Raw genomic sequence first — 10,370 nt, 5'->3', positions numbered from 1 at the left:
GATGCCAAGAGAAGTGCTCAATCAAAGTAAAACTTAGTAGCAAGTCTTCCAATGCCCATCTTTCCAGTTAAGAGAAGAGGGACTTATAGTAAATAGGGATTTCCAGGCCTTTTCAATTTCTGCCAACTAGGGTAACTAGGGATACATCATAAAGCATCTTGGGGTTAAGTCCTATCAATCTGGAATTTTCCAAACACCAGAACATTTTCAATTTAGACCCATGCCCAGCGGAGCTGATGTAATTAGCCCAGCATCCAGAGAAGTGAGATTATATGCCAGGTCAGAGGATGTGTCTCCCCATGATACTCATAAAATCCTATTGGCAGGTGTTCACACTATTAAGAAGTATCAAAATGTTGGCTTGCCTGGAAAAACCAGGCAAGTTTGATTCTTTAGTCATCATGAGGGAGTTCAACAACCATATGTGGCAAGTTGAGCTGAAGACGCCTGTGCCGTCAGACCCGCCAAAGGGTACTGGGAAAACCTTGATTCTACCTGAGTGCATGTAAGCAAAGTCACTACTCTATGTAAATCAGAGGATGAATGTATCATTGAAGACACATTCTTCAGTGAATCATTCAAGAAAGGATTTCAGAGAAGATCAAGACCCATTTCAACAAGGTGAAGTTCTGCTTTGATATTTATCTGTTTCAAATTAGGTCTCTTCTCTCCACTTGGATTATAAAACCAAAAAAGAGAGGACAAAGTGTATGCCACAAGATAAACATTGTCTAAAGAGAAATTAAATGGGGCGCGTTGTTGAGGACAGAACAGAGGAAGGGGAAGAAACAGAACTTCTGTAGGGTCCCTGGGGGCAATGGTGGCTGATGAAAGTTCTCACATGTGACCCTCGGCAGTATCCCTGCTTCTCAGAGAGAGTGCAAGGAGAACAGAGGCAGAATGAAACGGGCCGCTCACCTTCAATGAATAGTACCTGATTGGGGCATGCACAGGCAGCTAGTTCCTCTGGAGTCTGACAGATCTGCATCATAGCCTGACTGCTGCACACTATGTGACCTGGGGAGAGTGACCTCTCTAAAACGTCTGTGAAATGGAGATAATAATATAGTACCTACCCGATGGGGTTGTTAGGAGGAATAGCGCCTGGCACACTGGAAGTACTCAGTGCATCCCCAATACATGCTAACTACTGTCATGATTTACACTCATATATCCATTTCCCCAGATAACCCATAAATACCTTAAAAGCAGACACCATGCCCTTACTTCCCCACAGTTCACAGAATCCATACTAGATGCTTTAAAAGTGTTGGTTGATTGATTAATAGGCACTGGAAGAGGAGACTGAGCTCCTTAGATTACATGTGACAGCATGTTCCAGTTCTCAAAGAAACTCCCTACAAGCCCTTTATTTGGGCAGAAAGCAGCAAATTCTTGCACTCTTAAAGTATATCAAAGTGTCCCCCACTTTCACCATTTCATAGATCAAAGAAGAAATCTGTCAGGAACAAACGAGGGACCGCGAGAGCCAGGCAAATGGACCAGAGGGACAGGCTTCCCAGCCGAGGCCTGCAGCTCGGGCTCCCGCCAGGGCGGCTTTGCCCTCCCCGTGTGCAGCCTCCGCGTTCAGACTTGTGCCACAGCTCCCATAAAACCCGCTCCGCCTTTTCCTCCTGGAGATCGTCCTTCCTTTGTCTTGCAGCTCAGTTCACGCCATAAAAACCCATGGCCAATCGTGCCTTTTCATTTGGAATGATCAAAGTGGTAGCTCTCTGATGCAGAAGCAAGCACCTTTTAAATAAATACATGTTTTTAATTCGGATTCAAAACACTACCTTGGGCTCACCTGTCCCCTAGTTTTCTGAACAAGGTATGCATTTCCCCGGTGCAGGCAGGAAAGGTCACGTGGTCGCGCCTTCGCAGCAGCAGGCCGCCGCCTATCCCGTCTGGGGAATCAGGTTACCTGGAATGTCGGGCCACTTCTCAGAGTCTGGGTAGAGGCCGGAAGGACTGGGTGCGGGGAGTGGAGGACTGTGGGGAGACTGGGTGGAGAAACCAGAAACCTGGGAGGAGGAAAACAGGTTTCCCTTTCTAGGGCGCCTGTGCTGCAGGCACATGTAGTTGGGGGCTGGAGGGGGGAGGGCGGGGGGAAATGCCAGTTACTTTTGTTTGTCTTGAAACAAAGAGAGAAGAGGAGGGAGGTGCATTTTTTGCCTGTAAATATATGTGAAATGCATACCTGAAGTTGTACTGGGTGAGGACCTAAGTCATTGGCACCCACACCGTAGTGGGACAAATCAGAAGGGTCATTGTATAAGCAGTGGCTACTGAGAATGGCTGTATAATAGGCGTATTATAAAATGCACACCTGGCTCCTGCAACGCTAGGGAGTGAAAAACTACTCTCAGAGCCATCGAGTGAGCAAGAGGATGAAGGTCTTCCGTTGTGTCAGAACAAGGTTGTGCACAATATACAATTCCAGGCATTGTGCAAGTTCTTCACAGAGCCCCACGTGTGCACAAGTGCGCCTGCCCACCATTTACCAACCACCGAGTCTTCTCAGTATCCCCACGATTTTTTCCTAAGACAAAGGGGGAGCAATTTGCACTCTGCCCTACAGAATTTGTGAAAAATCACAGGCTAACAGGCAAGTTCCTCCATGGTTTGCTTCTGAGTTTACTGTGGACAGTCTGGACTAAGGCAAGGGAAGAGTTTACCCTTTTGGGAAGGCAGATAACTCTTCAGGGGAAATAGGGGAGCTTCAAGATTAATCCTTAACTGGAAATGGAAGAAAAATCAGATAATATCCTTTCTGCCGTCCCCTAGTACCTTCAGGAGTTCAAACGTTTTCCAAGCCCGCGGCACTTGGCAATTATAATTACACAGTAAAATACCTAAGGTTAATGAATAACCTCTAAAGGAAGTTACTTCACATAATGACAGCAATTTCTCTGAACTAAATGTTAATAATAAGGCCTGTAATACTATGAGAAGGAAATGGTGGCAATTGGCAAATGGAACTCTGTTGCTTGGTAACAAAACCTGAGGTATGAACATTTTCTTTACCTGACGGGAAAGGGGTGGGTGGAAAGATTACAATTCCAGCCTGAACAGTTTGAAATGCAGGCAGCTTTATGAAGCCCATGGCTGTCCTGCAGCACATAAAGTGGAAGCATATGTGGCAGATCATTTTGTTAGCAGAAAGAAGTTGGAGGGGGAATAATTCCCTAAGAATTACTTAGCAGCACAGTAAAGGAAATGGGGTGTAATCTGTAAAGAGACTGAGGGCAACTTAGTTCACATTAGCTGGTAAAATCACTGCTCAACAAATAGAACATTTCAGCAAAATCCACCTAAGAGCTAAATCTTCTCCCCTGCCTCTCTGCTTCTGTTTGTTCCAACGGAGACAGACACTTTGATCCTCCTGTTTGTTTTTTTGTTTTAGAGCAACTGTGGCATTTGAGAGATGAATTAGAAAAGGAATGCATTTAAGACAACCTAACAGTGCAATGTTCCTTGTAGAGGAAAACTTTACGCATTTGAACTGCAAGCGCAGATTTAGTTGAGTAATTATTGGCAGGCTGAATTGAAAGAGCCTAGAGATAACTTCTTCCAGCTGGTCATTAATCAACAGGAAATAGCCTACAACAAGGTCATTATTACCTTAAACCATTACAAGAGCATATTCAGTGAGAGACTAAGATAAAATTGAGGGCTTTAAATCCCTGTTTGTTTTATGGCAGTGGTTTTCAAATCTGCCAGAATATCTACATCACCTCAACAGCTCTTTTTAAAATGCAGATTCTGGGGCTCCACTTCTGGAAATTGATACGGTAGATCCAGGATAGGTGCCTGGGAATGTGTACTTTAAATTCTCCATGGTGTTCTCATCATCAGCCAGGTGTGGAAACTGTTGCTCTAAATTATGTTAGCAGTAGAGTTTTTTGGTTTGACCAAAGATAGAAAGTGAAAGTGAATAATTTTTTGCACTTGAAATTTAATATATGTTCATTTCTGCTCTAAGAGAAGTTTATCTATACAATTAAGAAAGATAAATATTCTAAGTGCATTATTTTTTCATGATTCATTTTTTAATATTAAAAAAGTGTTAAAACTGAATATAATACCAAAAACAGTTGACTTTCTGACTATACCATCATTTAATTAAAAGCTATTTTCTGTAACTTGAGCATCTTCCTAAGTAGCCAAATAAAATAATCTGCCATAGGAGTCTTAAAAGGCTCACCCTTTGCCCACAAAAGGGGCCAAGTTTGTCCCCTAATCTTGGTTATTTTTTCATGGTGTTCCTTATGAAGCATTGGCCAATGCTTCTAGAAGCCCTTGGTAGACTTCTTTCTTCCAATTTTCGCTTCACCACATGCTCCCTCTGAGTTGTCTCTCCAACTCTTTGATTTCTTTAAAAATAATAATCTGCTATTATTTAGCCGTGGGTCTTAATGGACTAGTATTATTTTGGCCAAATAACACAAGTAATAGACAAATAACTAGGTGGGTGGGCGACTTGATTCAAAGGAATGACTCTTGAATAGCAAGAAGATGTTTGGGACAGATTAAAATTCTGGTCCTGAAAATGATAATATCTTACACACAGATGGCATTCTGAATCTTTAGGATCTCTGCATTCACTATGCACAATGCAGGGAATTACATATTAATAAGGCTTTCTAACTATATTCAAAGAAATTAAAAGCCATCATCATGAGGTCAAGAGATTGAGACCATCCTGGCCAACATGGTGAAACCCTGTCTCTACTAAAAAACTACAAAAATTAGCTGGGTGTGGTGGCATGTACCTGTAGTCCCAGCTACTTGGGAGGCTGAGGCAGGAGAATCGCTTGAACACGGGAGGTGGAGTTTGCAGTGAGCCAAGATTGTGCCACTGCACTGCAGCCTGGCAACAGAGCAAGACTCCGTCTCAGAAAAAAAAAAAAAAAAGAAAAGAAAGAAAAAGAAATTAAAAGCCATCGACTAAATAAACAAAAGAAACACCATCAAAATAATTAAAAATAAACACTACCAGAATATGTAGATTGCCTGAGCCACAAGAAATGGGTGCCTCACAAAGGGTAGAACTGATGACAAAAGCTATTCCCATTTTTCCCCAAATCCCATACAAGTCCTTAACATGGCCATTTAGAAGCCAGAATTAGGTTCATCTTAACCCCAAATCCTAATTTATGAGAAAGTTCTTTAAAAGAGATCAAGTCTCTACCCTTACCGCCATACTCTGGGACTAGTAGGAACTTTGGAGTACCTCCACTATGGTACTGATAATTCTCTGTACATTTAGAACAACTCTCTTCATCCCCAGTCCTGCCCCAAAAGACATACAACATCTTAAAGATTACGTAGAAATTCTGATTCACCAATCTGCTTGAACTGAGGCTGCCCAACATCATTGAAAGCTGGGAGAGCTGTTTACCCTCACATCTCGCAGTTCGAATGTGAGCCTTACAGAATGTGATTGGCCAGGCAGAGAAAAGCTACTCTTCCCTGAACACTCCTGGCCACTCCCAACAGCCTCCCTTTTGCTCACAGGACTTTTGTGGGTAATCCCAGTGACACCTTTCATGAGGCATTGTGATAGTGTTGACTTATCTGTCTCCTGCATTGGAATATAAACTCTCTGAGGGCAGAAAGTGGATTTTACTCAACTACTTTCCAGGGTTGAGCTCAATACCAAGTATATTAAAGGGTTAGATACTGATGACTAATAAATGCATAAAGATTGTCAAAGAAAACCAGAGCTAAAAAGTAAAATGGTAAAAAGAGATTTTATTCAGGACTATTGCAATCTGGAAAAAGTACAGAACTCAGTATAGAACGATGCTCAATTCTTAATACAGCATGAGGAAGTAGGAATTTATAGCCAAGAAGACTGGAGGTTGGAGGATAAAAAAATTACTAAGAGGAATATCAGGGCTAAGGGGAGATTCTGACCAAACTAACCTAACAGGATTTTGCTGAGGCAGGCCGGGGTGATCAGACATCACCTGAAAGACAGTGGAGGATGAAGAACCCATCTAGGCATGGAGGGTGGTCAGACATGGAGGATGGGAGATTCATGCTAAAGTTAGCAGGCTTCGTGCTAAAACTGGATTTTATAAGGAAGTGCACAGATGGGCCTAGGAGAAGTTTCAGGAGCCTGACTAAAATTTGATCAAGCAAATAATCTTTGTCAAGATCTATGCTGCTAAGTATTGCTTTCTCTGTAGTAACCATTATCTTCTCATTTCTCTCTCTTTTTTTTTTTCTTTTTTTGAGTGACAGGCTAGAGTGCAGTGACTTGATCACATGTCACTGCAGCCTTAACCTCCAAGGTTCAAAAGATCTCCCACCTCAGCCTCCCGAGTAGCTGGGACTACAGGTGCGCACCACCACATCCAGCTAATTTTTTAATTTTTTGTGGAGACGAGGTCTCACTATGTTGCTCAGGGTGGTCTTGAACTCCTTAACTCAAGTGATCCTCCCACGTTCGCCTCCCAAAGTGCTAAGATTACAGGCATGAGCCACCGTGCCTTTCATCATTTTTTTTTCTTTTGAAAAGAAGACAAAACACTAGTGATGCACTTAGTCACTGATACATTAATAAGAATTGTTATAGCTGGTGATTCTTTTGCAGATCAGAAACTCTGGTGAACTTGAGAATATAGTCAGAAAGGGACACAAAAGTCAGAGTAAATAATAATGGGAAGAGACCTTGTTGCCAATATTTCACGCTGTCCACGGGTTGATCCCAAACAATTCCAGTTTTTCCCACCCCAGGGGACAGGTGGCTGTATAATGCTTGGTGATTTGGTTGATAAGGTTTTGTCCCATAACCCACCACTAGGATACTGAAGACAAAATATGCACCCTACTTGAGGCCTAAAATGGATAGTGATAATTTCTTGGTAAATTACTTACCTGGTACAAAAATGCACTAATCAAAATAAACTTATGGCAATTCTGACACTAACCTATAATAGATCCGCAAGGAATGTAAGATAGGTATGAAGAAGGTCTGGAGGTTTAATCATGGAATCTGGAGTCAGAGAGACCTTTGTTAAATTTCTGGTTCAGTCATTTTACAACTTGCATTTCCTTGAGCTGGTAACCTAACCATCAGATTTCTCATATGTAAAATAGTAATAGTAACACCCCTACTTTCTCACAGGATTGTTTTGGATCAGCAATAAAACAACTGGCCACTGGCATATTAACAACAGTAGGTATGATGCTTTTATCATGTGCTTAATAAATGTTCATGAAACAAAACGGAATGGAATGGAATGTACCAAAACAGCATAGCCCATGGTTTTTCCTCCTAGGATACACAGCCTACTTTAGACTCTTCATTCTTTCTTTTTTTTATTTTTTATTTTTTTGAGACGGAGTCTCGCTCTGTCGCCCAGGCTGGAGTGCAGTGGCGTGATCTCGGCTCACTGCAACCTCTGCCTCCTGGGTTCAAGTAATTCTCCTGTCTCAGCCTCCTGAGTAGCTGGGATTACAGGCATGCACAACCACGCCCGGCTGATTTTTGTATTTTTAGTAAAAATGGGTTTTCACCATGTTGGTCAGGCTGGTCTCCAACTCCTGACCTCATGATCCGCCCACCTTGTACTCCCAAAGTGCTGGGATTACAGGTGTGAGCCACCGTGCCCAGCCAACAATCTTTATTCTTAATGCACAAGAGAGTATTAAGATTTGCTAAAAGTTGAGTCCCCATAATACAAAATGAATGAGAGATTCAATTGTTTTCCAGTTAATTTAATCACTAAACATGGTTAAACTCCATAATTTTATTTTATTTTATTTTATTTATTTATTTATTTTAGGCGGAGTCTCGCTCTGTCGCCCAGGCTGGAGTGCAGTGGCACGATCTTGGCTCACTGCAACCTCTGCCTCCCAGGTTCACACCATTCTCCTGCCTCAGCCTCCCGAGTAGCTGGGAATACAGGCGCCCGCCACCATGCCCGGCTAATTTTTTGTATATTTAGTAGTGACGGGGTTTCACCGTGTTAGCCAGGATGGTCTTGATCTCCTGACCTCGTGATCCACCTGCCTCAGCCTCCCAAATTGCTGGGATTACAGGTGTGAGCCACCACTCCCAGCCAAACCCCATAATTTAAATTATTATACTTCTTGGTTTGACTAAATGTGTATGCTCAAAACTGTAAAACTGCTTCTACTGGTGAGCATCAAGGACATAGTATTAAGAAACCTTATTCTTTAAAATCATGGACCTTGAGAAAACTACCCTTTTTAAATCTTATCAGGGATTACAAGTCAAACTGAAACAGCTTTAAGCTGAGTAGGTTAAAGCAGCATAGCTTTGGTCCAAGAGCCAATCAACATTATTCCCTACTTCTGTTAAGAGATAATAAAAAGTTTTCTCCTTTCTTTTAGAACTAATCAAAACCCTCTGCACTCACTCAGAAATGTCCGTAAGTCCTGTTCAAGTAATCTTAAAAGAGACTGTTCCAATATTCAATCTGCCTTGTTCAACAAGGTAAATTTAGCCTTTTTCCCCTAGAATTGACAGTCTGTTTATCTGAACAACAAAACCCATAGTATGTGTAGTCCTTAAAGCCTCTATGAGGAAGAAACCCTGATCTGAATGTCCACTTTTAGGTAACTTTATGCCATTACCATTGGAGAATTGAGGCTTCTCTTTTTTTTTTTTTTTTTCTTTGAGACGGAGTCTCGCTCTGTCGCCCAGGCTGCAGTGCAATGGCGCAATCTTGGCTCACTACAACCTCCGCCTCCAGGGTTCACGCCATTTTCCTGCCTCAGCCTCCCTAGTAGCTGGGACTACAGGTGCCCGCCACCACGCCCGGCTAATTTTTTTGTATTTTTAGTAGAGACGGGGTTTCACCGTGTTAGCCAGAATGGTCTGGATCTCCTGACCTCGTGATCCGCCCGCCTCAGCCTCCCAAAGTGCTGGGATTACAGGCGTGAGCCACCGCGCCCAGCCGAGGCTTCTCTTTTAAACCCATGCTCCTTAAACATTTTTATTCCTGTAGGGTATTTACCCCTGTCTTATGTCCCCTAAAACGTAGCATATGTGGTTTCTGCTTAGAGTAAATTCTCAACACTGGTGATATCAAAGGATACAAACGGGGTAATCTCCAGGTGCCTGGGCTTTTTGAGCTTGACCTAGATGAACACCGATCAGAATGTTAATGATCTGTCCAATGCCTATTTCTGTTTCACCTTCAAATTGACTTCTCAGGGACTAATAGTTCTCTTACTTCTCATGGCCCCAAAGGGTGAGGGTAGGGCAGATAGGGAAGGAAAACTCTTTGTGCCTGAATTCCAGGCCTACCCCTTGATTCTGATTAAAACCAAATTCCTTCCAGCCACCCAAATCCCAACTCTGGGGCTTTCCGGATTCCACTCCCTTTTTCATCTTCCTGGGCACAGAGCCCCAGGTCTGTCATCATGAGCTGCCTCTGCTTCATAGCTTCCATGTGCAATCTCCGAACCCATCATCGTCTGTCAAGCTTCAAGTCCCCTACCAGCTCTGCTCCCCATACAATTTCCTACTGTAACCTACTCTAAAACCTTATCTAAAGTTTTAGTCTTACTTTTTTTCTGACTTTTGGCTGTCACCTCTTGTAAACCCAACATCTCTCCCAAGTACCATTCTTAGCATAAATTTCCAAAACCAATCACATTTCATTACTCTCTGAGGATGGGGTAACGCTCTATCTCCTCATGATTTTGAAGCAAAGCCAATATCCTGCCTTGTCAAATTATCAACGGGATTTTCACTTCTTTTCTGGGAGCCCCCCACTTATCACCCCTGTGTGTATGTGAAATAAACTATTTCTCCTGTTAACCTGTCCTTTTTAAGTATAATTCACAGGCTCCAGTCACTGAACCTAAGAAGGTAGAGGAAAAGTTTTTTCCTTTCTCTATGCATAGCTTACAGTGTGCTGCATACAGTACATGCTAAATAATTTTTGAGGAGATAAAATTATTTCATTTAGTCAATCTTGATCTCAGTTATGTCCAGACTAAGTGGAAATCCAAAAACATTTACTTAATTTTAGCAGGTGAATGGTCAAATTAGATAATACAGACCCTGCAAATGAATTCAGTTTTGGCATTTTGCTGCTGTATCTGGGATATTACCTGAAACTACCAACCCCGAAGAAGTGGTTAGATGCAGGAGCTTATGTATTATCTTAACAAAGAGTGGTGAAGTGTGGAGAAGAGACTAGACAAATGAATGGTGTTGGGCCTCTGAGGTGGGGATAAGTTGTGGAAGGTAATTATAAAATATATGGTAAATAAGGTTTATTTTGCAGTTTGAAGTCCTCTTAGGTAATAAAAGTCATCTCCAGATGAGGGGAGATTTACAAATTGTCTATATAAATAGAAATTTCATTTACAAATGTAAA

Source organism: Pongo pygmaeus, chromosome 3 (genome assembly GCF_028885625.2).
Source record: "Pongo pygmaeus isolate AG05252 chromosome 3, NHGRI_mPonPyg2-v2.0_pri, whole genome shotgun sequence".
In the NCBI taxonomy this organism is placed as follows: Eukaryota; Metazoa; Chordata; class Mammalia; order Primates; family Hominidae; genus Pongo; species Pongo pygmaeus.
Note: the sequence above shows the minus strand (reverse complement) of the source record.